Here is a 13,778-nt window from a genome sequence, read left to right as displayed (position 1 = left end):
GTTCGTGCCCCGGTCCGGGAGGATCCCGCATGCCGCGGAGCGGCTGGGCCGGTGAGCCATGGCCGCTGGGCCTGCGCGTCCGGAGCCTGTGCTCCGCGATGGGAGAGGCCACAACAGTGAGAGGCCCGCATACCGCAAAAAAAAAAAAAAAAAAGAAAAAAAGAAAAAATATATGAATAGCCAATAAGCACATGATAAAGTATTCAACATCATTAGTCATGGGAGAAATGAACATTAAAACCTCAGTGAGATACTGCATTAGAATGACTAAAATTTAAGTGACAACACCAAATGTTGGAGAGGATGTGAAGCAGCATTGCCAGTTGGAGTGTAAAATGGAACAACCACTTTGGGAAAAGGCATGGAAGTTTCTTATAAAGTTAAACACACCTATTCTTTGACTCCAGCCATTCCACTCCTGGTATTTATGCAAGAGAAGTGAAAGCATATGTCCACATAAAGACTTGAATTCGAATATTTATAGTCTTTTTATTCATTGTTGCCAAAAGCTGGAAACTGGGTAGTTGTCCAACAGCAGGAGAAAAGATAAAGCGTGGTATATTCAAACGATGGAATAATACTCAGCAAGAGAAGGAAATTACTGCTAATACAACATGAATCAATCTCAAAAACACTTTAACTGGGTGAAAGAAGCCAAATACGAAAGAGTGCATACTGTAAGATTCCCTGTATGTGAAGTTCTAGAACAGGTAAAACCAACCTATAGTGAGAAAGACCAGAACAAGTGCTGCTTTGTGGGAGAGGAGGGAAGGGAAACTGACTGCGAAGGGAAATGAGAGGACTTTCTAAGCTAATGGTGATGTCATCATAGGGGTTACACAGGTATATGCATTTGCCAAAACTCAGAGAATGTCCCACTTAAGTTGCATGATTTTTAAATCTCACACACACACAAACTAAGCTAATGTTGAAGTCTAGTTAATGATACGCATATTGATAGATTATGAAGTGTATTGATGTCTTTAACTTGCAATGAAGTGCATCAAATAATAAGATAAATGGAAAGAGGGATGGTAAGATGGGTAGATAAGTGATAAGGCAAATACAACAAAATGTTAATTGTAGAATCTAGATAGTAAATATATGTAGTAATATAGGTAGTAAATAGTTGGATGTTTGTTGTATAATTTTCAATATTTCTGTATGGTTGAAATCTGTCCTAATGTTCGAAGAATATAAAGTACTTAAGTAGGAAAGCCTAATAAAAATTTTTAAACTGAAGTATAGCTGATTTACAATATTGTATTAGTTTCAGGTGTACAGCAAAATGAGTCAGTTTTATTTTTTTAGATTATTTTCCTTTTTAGGTTATTACAAGATATCGAATATAATTCCCAGTGCATACAGTAAATCTTTGTTGCTTATCTATTTTACGTAGTTTGTATCTGTTAATCCCATATTCCTAATTTTCCCTCCCCTACATTTCCCCTTAGATAACCATAAATTTGCTTTGTATCTGTGAGTCTGCTTCTGTTTTGTATATAGATTTCACTTGTATTATTTTTTAGATTCCACATATAAGTGATATCACATAGTATTCATCTTTGTTTCATTTATTTCACTAAGTATAATATTCTCTAGGTTCATCCATGTTGCTACAAATGGCAATATTTCATTCTTTTTATGGCCGAATAATATTCCATTGTGTATGGAATACACAGATGGGGCACTTGGATTGTTTCCATGTCTTGGCTATTGAAAACCTTTTCAATTTGATTGATGGCAGCATCTCATGAAGAAGATAAAAGACCACATGATACAAAACCACATATAAATTTACTTCAAAGTAATTTTTGCATGAATTCCATGACAAAATTAGCCAGTCCTGGGCTGCTGCAGGGTTTCTTGGGGCTACCACAACCTCCAATCTCCTCTTCTGAGTACGGAACACCCTCTCCTCATCCCCTAACCCACCTGGCAATTGGAATATTCACCTCTGCAAACACCAACCAGACCTCTTCCCATCCAGACTCCTAAACCCACTGCAAACTGCTTCTGCCTTCTCTGAAGCATCCCTTCCCCTGATCATCAGAAAATTCCTAATTGTCAAATCTAATGGCCAGTTTTCAATCCTTATCCTATCTCATCTTCTCTCAGCATCTGACTTGGAGAACCACACTCTCTTGAGACCTCTTATTCCCTTGACTTTCACAAAACCACTTTTTCGTCATTATATTGCCTCTTTTACAGCCTCTTTTTTAGTCTGCTTTAGGAACACCTCTGTCCTTGATCTTCAGTGTCAAGGAGCCTCCACCCCCACAAGCTTTTTGTCACTCTATCAGCTCCTCCTAGGTGTCCAATTTGCCACGAATTCACCTACCATCTAATTACTCCCAAATCTCTGTTTCTAACCCTGATCTCCTCTCAAGCTTTAGGCTCAAAACCTACGGGTCAACCCCTTGGGATATTCTGCAGACAAGTTGATTATCAAAACAGAACTCAACTTCTCTTGAACTCCCCAGCCCAGTCTATTCTTCCTACTTGTTCTATCTTCATTAATAGAAGTAATTCTTCCCGACTTTTCCCTTCCTCATCCATTTATCTAATTGATCGCCAAGTTCTGTCAGTTCTTCCTCTCCTAAATCTCTTCCTCACCTCCTCATTCTCTCAGGTGTAATTCATACCTTTATCATGTCTAACTAATTTGCCCAACTCTAGTTCTTCCCCTTCATTAGTCATCCTCCCTCACCATGGGGCATGCCTTGCTAAAGAAGACACACAGTCATATTCCCTGGTCTGTTTAAATTCCTTGACCATCCACCCCTTAACCACTGTAACAGCCTTCCTACTGCCATCCCTCTTCATAACCCTTCACTCCAGCCCAAACGTACCTTATAACTACACTCATGCCTCCATCTGGATTCCTCTTTTCATACTGTAACTACTCGAGTTTAAAGATCCAGTTCAAAAGTCAAATCCTTTTAAAAGTTTTCTCTAAACCTCTCAGGCAATTAGTTGCTGCTCCATCCTTTTTTCTCTCAAAGTACATTGCATATTTTTATTGTAGTTTATACAGTCATAATGTATCATAATTTTTATTGGTATCTATGTCTTCTTCTAAAGCAGGACTATCCACTGCCACATAGTACATGCTCAATAAATGTTTGCTCAGGGAAGGCTTTTCTCACTTCTCCAGATCTCCTCAGTGAGTTACTTAGAGATGGCAGGGTCACCAAGGATTTTAGCTGCTAGAACAACTATAATTGTTACTATGTGGTTATACTTCTGCTCACATTCTCCATACTGGAACTCTTCCTGCCTTTCTATGTAGCTCCATTCTTAGAAGTCTGTCCCCTAAGCAAGCAAGAGAAAAGAGTACCCAGGTTGCCACAGTTGGACCGTCTTCTCTCCCCCTCCCCAGTCACATAATCTACATGCACATAAATGAAATGTGATCGTGTAATCTGGTGTAAGTTTTTATCCTTTGTAACTTTGATCCTTTTTGAACTCAGAAAAAGCTAAAGTGTAGGAGACCTGGAATTTGAGGACTGAGCTCTAGTCTAATCCCTGCACTGCCTAGCAAGTGAGGGGGAAAATGATTCCACCACTCTGAGCTTCAGTGTCTCTTCTTTAAAATGACTTGGAGTGAGACATTTGTAAAGACCTAGCACAATGTATAAATATGCAGTCATTATTTATTCAACAAATATTCACTGACTGCTTACTAAGTATCAAGTAAAGTGCTAGGTGCAGGTATATAGCCCTCAATAAAAATGTGAGTTTGTTTTCTTGTAAATGTATTTTAGACTTTTTTTTTTAATATTCTGTATAGTACTGTTTCCTCCCCACCCTGTCCTCCCTTGGCCAAAATAATTTTTCTCTGAATTCGTCCTTTAAGGTCTACTAAGTAGCATGGAGTGGTGGTTAACAGCATGAGCTTTGAAACAGACTTTCAAGGTTTGAATCCTGGGTCTGCCATTTTTTAGCTGTGAGACTTTGGGTAAGTTGCTTAACTTTTGATGTTTTGCTTTCTGTGTTGTTAAAGTACAATAACACCTATTCCATTAGGTTGTTATAAAGAATAAAAGTGTTAATACATGTAAGTCTTAAAATGTTATCTGGCATTAAGTAAAGTGCTTAAGAAGTGGTAGCTATTATTATTTGCAATCTATGGTTCATAGTGTCCTCACCTTGCCACGAAAATCATTTCATGGCAAGGTATAAGAAAGCAATTAAAGACCTCATTTTTCTTTCATTAAAAAAGTATTTTTTAATTAATTTATTTATTTTGGCTGCACTGGGACTTACTTGTGGCACATGGGATCTTTGTTGCGGCATGTGTGATCTTTTTAGTTGTGGCATGCGGACTTTTAGTTGCTACATGTGAATTCTTTTAGTTGCGGCATGCATGTGGGATCTAGTTCCCCGACCAGGGATCAAACCCGGGCCCCTAATTTGGGAGCATGGAGTCTTACCCACTGGACCACCAGGGAAGTCCCCAAAACCTCATTTTTCATTTATATTCCTTTAAATAACTCTGCTTAGAAATTTTCTTATACACCTGCACTGTCCAACATGGTAGCTACTAGCATTATGTGACTACTGATTGGAAGAGTAGGGTTGCAAGCAAACCAGATTTTAAGAACTTAGAGGAGAGACATCAGTGAAAATAACAGAGTAAGGAACACCTAAATTCTTCTGCGCTATAAGTGCACCTAAAAACTGGCAAAAACTGTCAGAATCAACTTTTTCAGAACTCTGGACAATAATCAAAAGCTTGAAGCAGCTTGGGGGACTTCCCTGGTGGTACAGTGGTTAAGAATCCACGTGCCAATGCAGGGAACACGTGCCCTGGTCCAGGAAGATCCCACATGCCGCAGAGCAGCAAAGCCCGTGTGCCACAACTACTGAGCCTGTGCTCTAGAGCCCGTGAGCCACAACTACTGAGCCTGTATGCCACAACTACTGAATCCCACGTGCCTGCAGCCCATACTTCGCAACAAGAGAAACCACCTCAATGAGAAGCCCACGTACCGCAACAAAGGGTAGCCCCCACTCGCTGCAACCAGAGAAAGCCCACGCACAGCAATGAAGACCCAACGCAGCCAAAAATAAATAAATGAAATAAATTTAAAAACAAACAAACAGACTTCTCATTAGACTTGGAATAGAAAGGAACTTCCTCAACATGAAAAAGAGAATCTACAGAAACCCTAAGTTAGCATCACATTTAATGGTGAAAAACTGAATAGTTTCCCCCTAAGATCAGGAACAAGATAAGGATATATGCTCTCCCCATTTCTGTTCAACATTATATTAGAGGTACTGGCCACTGCTGTCAGGCAAGAAAAAAAGAAAGAAAGCAGCCAGGTTGGAGAAGTAAAACTTCTATTTGCAGACAATACAATTGCCTATGTAGAAATCCAATGGAATTAGAAAAAAAGCAACTGAAGCTAATAAGTGGGTTTAGCGAAGTTGAAGGATACAAGATTAATATATAAAAATTGCATTTCTAAAAAAAAAAAATAGCATTTCTGTATTCTAACAGTGAAAATGAGAATTTAAAATTAATAAAATGTCACTTACTAAAACATAAAATATGTGAAATACTTGGGGATAAATCTGACAAAATATGTGAAAGTCCTTTACACTGGAAACTAGAAAACACTGCTGAGAGAAATTAAAGAAGACCTAAATAAAAATAAATGATAGACCTTCATGGGTTGAAGAAAACACTGTTAAGATATCAGTTGTCCCCAAGTTGATCTATAGAAGCTATTCAATCACAATAAAAAATCCAGTACTCTTTTTTACGCAAACTGACAAGCTGATTCTAAAATTTGTATGGAAATACACAGGACTTAGAATAGGCAAAACAACTTTGAAAAAGAAGAGCAAAGTCAGAGGGTTTACTTTACCTGATTGAAGATGTATTCTAAAGCCACAGTAATCAAGACAGGGTGGCATTGGCATAAAGATTGACAGATAAATGGAGCAGAGTCCAGAAATAGAACCATATGGATACGGACCAGTGATTCTTTAACAGCTTTATAAATATAATTTACAAGCCATACTCTTCACCCATTTAAAATGTACAGTTCATTGTTTTTTAGTAAGTTCACAGGGTTATGCAGTGATCCCCACGATCTATGGAAATTTTTTTTGTTTTTTGTTTTGTTTTGTTTTGGCCACACAGTGCAGCATGCAGGATCTTAGTTCCCTGACCAGGGACTGAACCCATGCCCCCTGCAGTGGAAGTGCAGAGTCCTAACCATTGGACCACCAGGGAATTCCCATCTATGGAACATTTTTGTCCACTGAAAAAGAAACCCTCTACTTATTAGCAATCACTCCCCATTTCCCCTGCTACCTTCCCCTTAACCCTAAGCAACCACTAATCTACTTTCGTCTCTCCAGGTTTGCTTATTCTGGACATTTGGCATAAACAGAATCATATAATATTTGATCTTCTGTGGCTGTCTTCTTTCACTTTGCATAATTTTTTCAAGGTCCATCTATATTATACCAGGCATCAGTACTCCGTTCTTTATGATTGCTGAATAATATTGTATCATAAGGATATATCACATTTTCTTTATTCATTCATCAGTTGATGGACACTGGGTTGTTCCTACTTTTTGGCTACTATGAATAGTGCTGCCATGGACATTTGTGTACAAATTTTTGTGTACATATGTTTTCATTTCTCTTGGATATATATGTAGGGGGTGTAATTATTGAACATATTTCACTTTTTAAAGGACCTGCAAAACTGTTTCCCAAAACAGCCACAAAATCTTACATTCCCACCAGCATTATATTAAGGTTCCAGTTTCTCCACATCCTGCCAACACTTGTTATTGCTTGTCTTTATTATATCCATTGTAATAAAAGTGAAGTGGTATATCTTTTTTTTTAATTATGGTAAAATATATATAACATAAAATATGCCATTTTAAGTATACAATTTAGTGGCATTAATTACATTCACAATGTTTTGCAACCATTACCACTATCTATTTCCAAAACTTTTCCATGACCCCAGTCAGAAACTCTGTACCCATTAGGCAATAAAATCCCATTCCCCTTGCTCCCAGCCCCTGGCAACCTCTAATATACTTTCTCTTGCAATTAATTTGCCCATTTTAGATATTTTATACAAGTGAAATCATACATTTTTTGCATTTTTATCTCTGGTTTATTTCACTTAGCATAATGTTTTCAAAATTTATCCATGGTATGGCACGCATTAGCTGTCATTCCTTTTTATGACTAAATACTCTTCCACTATACGTCTGTACCACCTCTTGTTTACCCATTCACCTCTTGATGAACACTTGAATTCTTTCTACCTTTTGGATATTGTGAATAATGCTACAGTAATTATTATCATATAAGAATGTGTTTGAGTTCCTGTTTTCAATTGCTTTGGATATATACCTAGGAGTAGAATTACAGGATCATCTGGTAATTGTATTTTTAATTTTTTGAGAAACCCCCAAACTGTTTTCCACAGTGGCTTAGCTATTTTACATTCCCAGCAGCAATGTGCAAGATTTCCAATCTCTCCACATTCTCATCAACATTTTCAATTTTCTGGTTATTGTTGTTTTTCAGTTTTGTTTTTATTATTATAGCCATCCTAGTAGGTGTGACGTGGTATCTCATTGTGGTTTTGATTTACATTTCCCTAATGATTAATGATGTTGAGCATCTTTTCATGTGTTATCAACCATTTATAAATCTTCTTTAGATGAATATGTTTTCAAATCATTAGCTCATTTTTTAAAATTAATTTATTTATTTATGGCTGCATTGGGTCTTCGTTTCTGAGTAGGGGTTTTCTCTAGTTGGAGCGAGCAGGGGCTATTCGTTGTTGTGGTGTGCAGGCTTCTCATTGTGGTGGCTTGTCGTTGCAGAGCACGGGCTCTAGGCTCATGGGCTTCAGCAGTTGTGGCATGCGGGCTTCAGTAGTTGTGGCTCATGGGGTCTAGAGCACAGGCTCAGTAGTTGTGGCGCACGGGCTTAATTGCTCTGCAGCACGTAGGATCTTCCCAGACTAGGGCTCGAACCCATGTCCCCTGCATTGGCAGGCAGATTCTTAACCACTATGCTACCAGGGAAGCCCTTTAGCCCATTTTTTAATTGGCTTATGTGTTGTTATTAAGTTGTAAATTTTTTTTTATATATTCTAGGTGGAATTCCTTTTCAGAAATATGATCTGCACATTTTTTCTTCCATTCTGTAGATTGTCTTTTCACTTTCTTGTTGGCATTATTTGTAGCACAGAAGATTCTAATTTTGATTTTTTGGGGGGCCAAGTTGCATGGCTTGCCAGATATTAGTTCCCCAACCAGGGGTCAAACCCCATGGCCCCTGCACTGGAAACTTGGAGTCCTAACCACTGGACTGCCAGGGAATTCCCAGAAGATTCTAATTTTGATGTAGCCCAATTTACCTATTTTTTTCTTTTGTCACTTGTGCTTTTGGTGTCATACCTAAGAAATTATTGCCTAACCCAAGGTCACAAATATTTACTTTTCATTTTCTTATAAGCTTTTTATAGTTTTAGCTCTTACATTTAGGTCTATGAGTTATTTTGAGTTAATTTCTGTGTATGGTGTGAGGTAGGGGCTTCAGCTTCATTCTTTATATATGAGTATCCAGTTGTTGCAGCACTATTTGTTGAGAAGATTATTCTCTCAACAAATAGTAAATTATCTTGTAACCCTTGTCAAAAAACAAATGATGATAATTGTACGTGTTTATTTCTGAAATTTTATTTCTATGGCAACAGACTTTTGTTAAAAGTCCAAAAGCAATATGGTAGAGAAAGAATAGTTTTTTTCAACAAATGGGGCTGGAAAAAGTAGCACCATAGATAGTCCTATGCCAAAAAACCAAACAAACAAACCAAAAAAGAAAAATTAAAAAACCTTCAATCCATATCTCACAATCTATATCTTACATATCTCATACACAAAAATTATCTCAAAATATGCCATTTACCTATATATAAAGCCTAAAACTATGAAACTTCTACAAAAGAAACAGGAGAAAATCGTTGTGGTCAATTATACAAAGAAAAAAAAATTTAGGTACGACACCATAAGCATAATCCCCAAAAGGAAAATCAATAATTTGGACTTTATCAAAATTAAAAGTTCTGGGAGTTCCCTGGTGGCCTAGTGGTTAAGATTTGGTGCTGTCACTGCCATGGCCCGGATATGATCCCTGGTCGGAGAACTGAAATCCCACAAGCTGCACAGCCAAAATATTAAAAAAAAAAAAAAAAAATTTAAAAAGGTCTGCTCTTCAAAGGACACTGTTAAGAGAATGAAAAGATAAGACCCAGAATGGAAAAATATATTTGCAAAACACATATCTGATAAAGGACTTGCATCAAGAATATATAACAAGCTCTTTGTTATGCTCAATAAAAAAGCCATTTTTATAAACAGAGAAATACCTGAACACGCACTTCATCAAATAAGCACATGAAAAGATGCTCAGCATCACTGGTAATTAAGAGAATGCAAATTAAAATCAGAAATAGATACCTCTTCACACCTATTAGAATCAATAGAAATTTTTTTTTAATTTATTTATTTTTGGCTGTGTTGGGTCTTCGTTGCTGCACGCAGGCTTTCTCTAGTTGCTGCAAGCGGGAGCTACTCTTTGTTGCGGTGCACAGGCTTCTCATTGTGGTGCCTTCTCTTGTTGCAGACCACAGGCCCTAGACGCACGGACTTCAGTAGCTGTGGCACACGGGCTGAGTAGTTGTGGTTCACGGCCTCTAGAGCACAAGCTCAGTAGTTGTGGCGCATGGGCTTAGTTGCTCTGTGGCATGTGGGATCTTCCCGGACCAGGACTCGGACCCATGTTCCCTGCGTTGGCAGGCGGATTCTTAACCACTGTGCCACCAGGGAAGCCCCTAGAATCAATAGAATTTTTAAAACTGACCATATCAAGTATACGTGAAGATGTGGAGGAACTGGGACTCTCATACACAGCTGGTTGGAATATAAAATGGTGCAACCAGGGCTTCCTTGGTGGCGCTGTGGTTGAGAGTCCGCCTGCCGATGCGGGGGACACGGGTTCGTGCCCCGGTCCAGGAAGATCCTACATGCCCTGGAGCGGCTAGGCCCGTGAGCCATGGCCGCTGAGCCTGTGCATCCGGAGCCTGTGCTCCGCATCGGGAGAGGCCGCAGCGGTGAGAGGCCTGTGTACTGCAAAAAAAAAAAAAATGGTGCAACCACTTTGGAAAGGAGTTTAGAAGTTTCGTAAAATGTAGAATATATACCTACCACATAATCCAGACTCTCCATTCAGATATTTACCCTGCCAAAATGCAAGAGTATGTCCATATAAAGACTTGTACATGAATGTTCGTAGCAGCTTTATTTGTAATAGCCCTAAACTAGAAAGTTACTTCCTTAGAGCTTCCCTGGTGGCGCAGTGGTTGAGAGTCCGCCTGCCGATGCAGGGGACACGGGTTCGTGCCCCAGTCTGGGAAGATCCCACATGCCGCAGAGCGGCTGGGCCCGTGAGCCGTGGCCACTGAGCCTGTGCGTCCGGAGCCTGTGCTCTGCAACAGGAGAGGCCACAACAGTGAGAGGCCCGCGTACCGCAAAAAAAAAAAAGCTAAACGTGAAGTTATCATCTAACCCAGCAATTTCACTTCTACATAACTGTCCAAAAGAAATAAAAACACGTTCCACACAAAGAATGCTCCAGAGCAGCATTATTCAAAATAGCCAAAAATCAGAAGCAACTCAGATGTCCATCAACTGATCAATGGATATATATCCATACAATGGAATATTATTCAGCCATAAAAACGAATCAAGTACTGATAGATGCTACGACATGAATGAACCTCAAAATATTTATGCTAAGTGAAAGAGCCATCACAGAACACCACATATTATATGACCCCATTGATACAGAAAGTCCAGAATAGGAAATTCTATAGAGATTGAAAGTAGATGAGCGGTGGACTAGGCCTAAGTGTAGGGGAGAATGGGAAGTGACTGCTTATGGGTACAAGTTTTCTGTTGGGGATGATGAAAACTTCTAAAATTAGATTACATGATTGCACAACTCTATAAATATACTAAAAAGCATTGAATCATATGCTTTAACATGTGAACTTTATGGTATGTAAATTATATCTCAAAAAAACTGTGAAAAATTACATATATGGCTGGCATTCTATTTCTGTTGGACAGTTCTGTTTCAGAGAAACACAGCTTGATGCAAAATATGGGCCAAAGGTAAATAGGAGGACATAGTGGTGCTCATTATGCACCTTCCCTGCATATGTTAAGTGTTCTACAAATATTTGCTCATTGTTAACATAGGACAAATGCTGCAGGCAATAAAAATATATTAGAGGTAATTTTTTGACCCCAGGATTTTTTATAACTATCATGTGTAAAAGATTTTAAATACTCCATTTACATTTGCTAAGCAATAATTAAATTGTCTAAAATCGGCTTGAATATACAAATTACATTCAAGTTTTGGATAGTTTTTAAGGATTTTTCTGTAATCGCTAAGGATGCTATCCCCAACTCTACCCGCCCCACATCTACATCAGAGTTTCCTTTCCATCTTGCAGATTGCTACCTTGGAAAAACTCAGACAGAAGCAAGTTTTCTAATCAAGTGCCACCTAATGGTGTGTCAGTATTTGGCTATATCAAATCTTCAATCCACCAAATGAATTTTACTAAGTTTGATGCCAGAATCAAACAACTTTATAGGTCATAAGCTAAAAGCATGATGTCTGTGTGAGTTTTGGGCATGATGGTGGCTGGTAGTTTATTTTTTCCAAAGGAGTGGAACTGTCTTCCATTTCTTCTTCAAAGGAAATGATGATTCTAAAATATACCACATAGAAAATAGAGATGAAAGCTTTGATAAACATAATGGTCCCACACACAAAGATGTCTAAGCCCTAATTCCTAAAACCTATGAACATATTATGTAACATGTCAAAAGGGACATTGCCGATGTAATTAAGGTTGCAAACTTTAAAATAGAGATTATGCTATTTGATCTGGTGAGCTCAGTCTAATCACATGAGCCTTTACAAACAGAGGACCTTCTCCAGTAGGAGGCAGGAGAGCTGAGGCAGAAAATGAAGTGAGACAGACTCGAAGCATGAGGACTCAGTGCATCATTGCTGGCTTTGAAGATGTAGAAGCAATGTGACAAGGAAAATTTAAGGAGCTGAGAGGGGCTCCAGGCTGACAGCCAGACAGGAAACTAGCCCTCAGCCATACAACCACAAGGAACTGTATTTCACTAACAACAAAGGTGAACGTATAAGTGGATTCTTTCCCAGAGTCTCCAGAAAGGAATAAAGCCCTGCTCACATCTTGATTTTGACATTTTGAGATCTGAAGGTGAGTACCTTGCCAAGCCCACCAGACATTTTTTTAAAATAAATTTATTTATTTATATTTATTTTAATAAATTTATTTATTTATTTTTATTTTTTTCCGGTACGTGGGCCTCTCACTGTCGTGGCCTCTCCCATTGTGGAGCACAGGCTCTGGACGCGCAGGCTCAGTGGCCATGGCTCACAGGCCCAGCTGCTTCACGGCATGTGGGATCTTCCCGGACCGGGGCGCGAACCCGTGTCCCCTGCATGGGCAGGCGGACTCTCAACCACTGCGCCACCAGGGAAGCCCTATTTATTTATTTATTTATTTATTTTTGGCTGCATTGGGTCTTAGTTGCTGCGCGCAGGCTTTCTCTAGTTGCAGCAAGCGGGGGCTACTCTTCGTTGCAGTGCACGGGCTTCTCATTGCGGTGGCTTCTCTTGTTGCAGAGCACAGGCTCTAGGCATGCAGGCTTCAGTAATTGTGGCACACGGGCCCAGTAGTTGTGGCTCACGGGCTCTAGAGCGCAGGCTCAGTAGTTGTGGCACATGGGCTTATTTGCTCCACGGCATGTGGGATCTTCCCAGACCAGGGCTCAAACCCATGTCCCCTGCATTGGCAGGTGGATTCTTAACCACTGTGCCGCCAGGGAAGTCCCCCCACCAGACTTCTGACTACAGAACAGTGAGATAATAAATGGGTGTTGTTTTACGTTTTTGACCATTTGTTACACAGCAATAGAAAACTAATACAAGAGCTGTTGGAAAGGGGTTTAGGAGCCCCATGTGCTTAAAAAGTTCTTAGGGAAGGTAAGGGGGAAGGTGCTTAAACTTAAAAATTGGAAGACACATTCAGGGATATAAATAAAAACATTATGAGAAGGATTATGTTGTGTCACAGAACCAGGGTTTGGGGCTCACGGGTTGGCTGTGATATTGAACTCTGCAGCAGGCATGGAACTGGCCTGATAGATTTAGCTACCATTGTACAAATTCAGAAGGACTCATAGAATGAAGACAAGAAGTGGGACCCTTATTTATATCTGATGTTGGGGGATTCTTTGAGAAAGTAACAACAATGGTACTACTGCTTTTTGCCCCCAGCTTGTCATTACTGGAGTTTTCTACTTAACTCATACAAAGCCAGTCGGTCACACCTGCCCCAAAGCATTAGTCCAGTCTTGTACTGGCCGAGAGTATGAACAGCTCTAAGATGAGGACATACTTGGTGTCCTCCCTGGAAAAAAAGCCAGTCCTTTCAGGAAGTGAACATACAAGGCCACTGTTCTCCCATGAGGGGACAGGACCAAAACAAGAAACACATTTTTTTTTCCTATAGTACTTTTCTTTTAATGAGTTCTTTTCTTTTCTTTTTCTTTTTTTTAATTTATTTTATTTATTTATTCTTTTTTGTCTGTGTTGGGTCT

At 39.3% G+C, this 13,778-nt stretch overlaps 1 protein-coding gene across 1 annotated transcript in view; it reads left to right on the top strand.

Moving 5' to 3' along the window:
- Positions 1–3,896: 3,896 nt before the first annotated feature.
- KAT6B (lysine acetyltransferase 6B) overlaps positions 3,897–13,778 on the top strand; it is a 231,524-nt gene continuing 221,642 nt past the window's right edge. Inside the window, exon 1 of the mRNA XM_024740855.1 lies at positions 3,897–3,961. The gene's annotated coding sequence lies outside the window, so the exon portion shown is untranslated. The remainder of the gene's footprint in view (positions 3,962–13,778) is intronic.

This window comes from Neophocaena asiaeorientalis, unplaced genomic scaffold (genome assembly GCF_003031525.2).
Source record: "Neophocaena asiaeorientalis asiaeorientalis breed wild unplaced genomic scaffold, Neophocaena_asiaeorientalis_V1.1 scaffold484, whole genome shotgun sequence".
Taxonomy (NCBI): Eukaryota; Metazoa; Chordata; class Mammalia; order Artiodactyla; family Phocoenidae; genus Neophocaena; species Neophocaena asiaeorientalis.
Note: the sequence above shows the minus strand (reverse complement) of the source record. Positions and strands in the feature narration are given on the sequence as shown.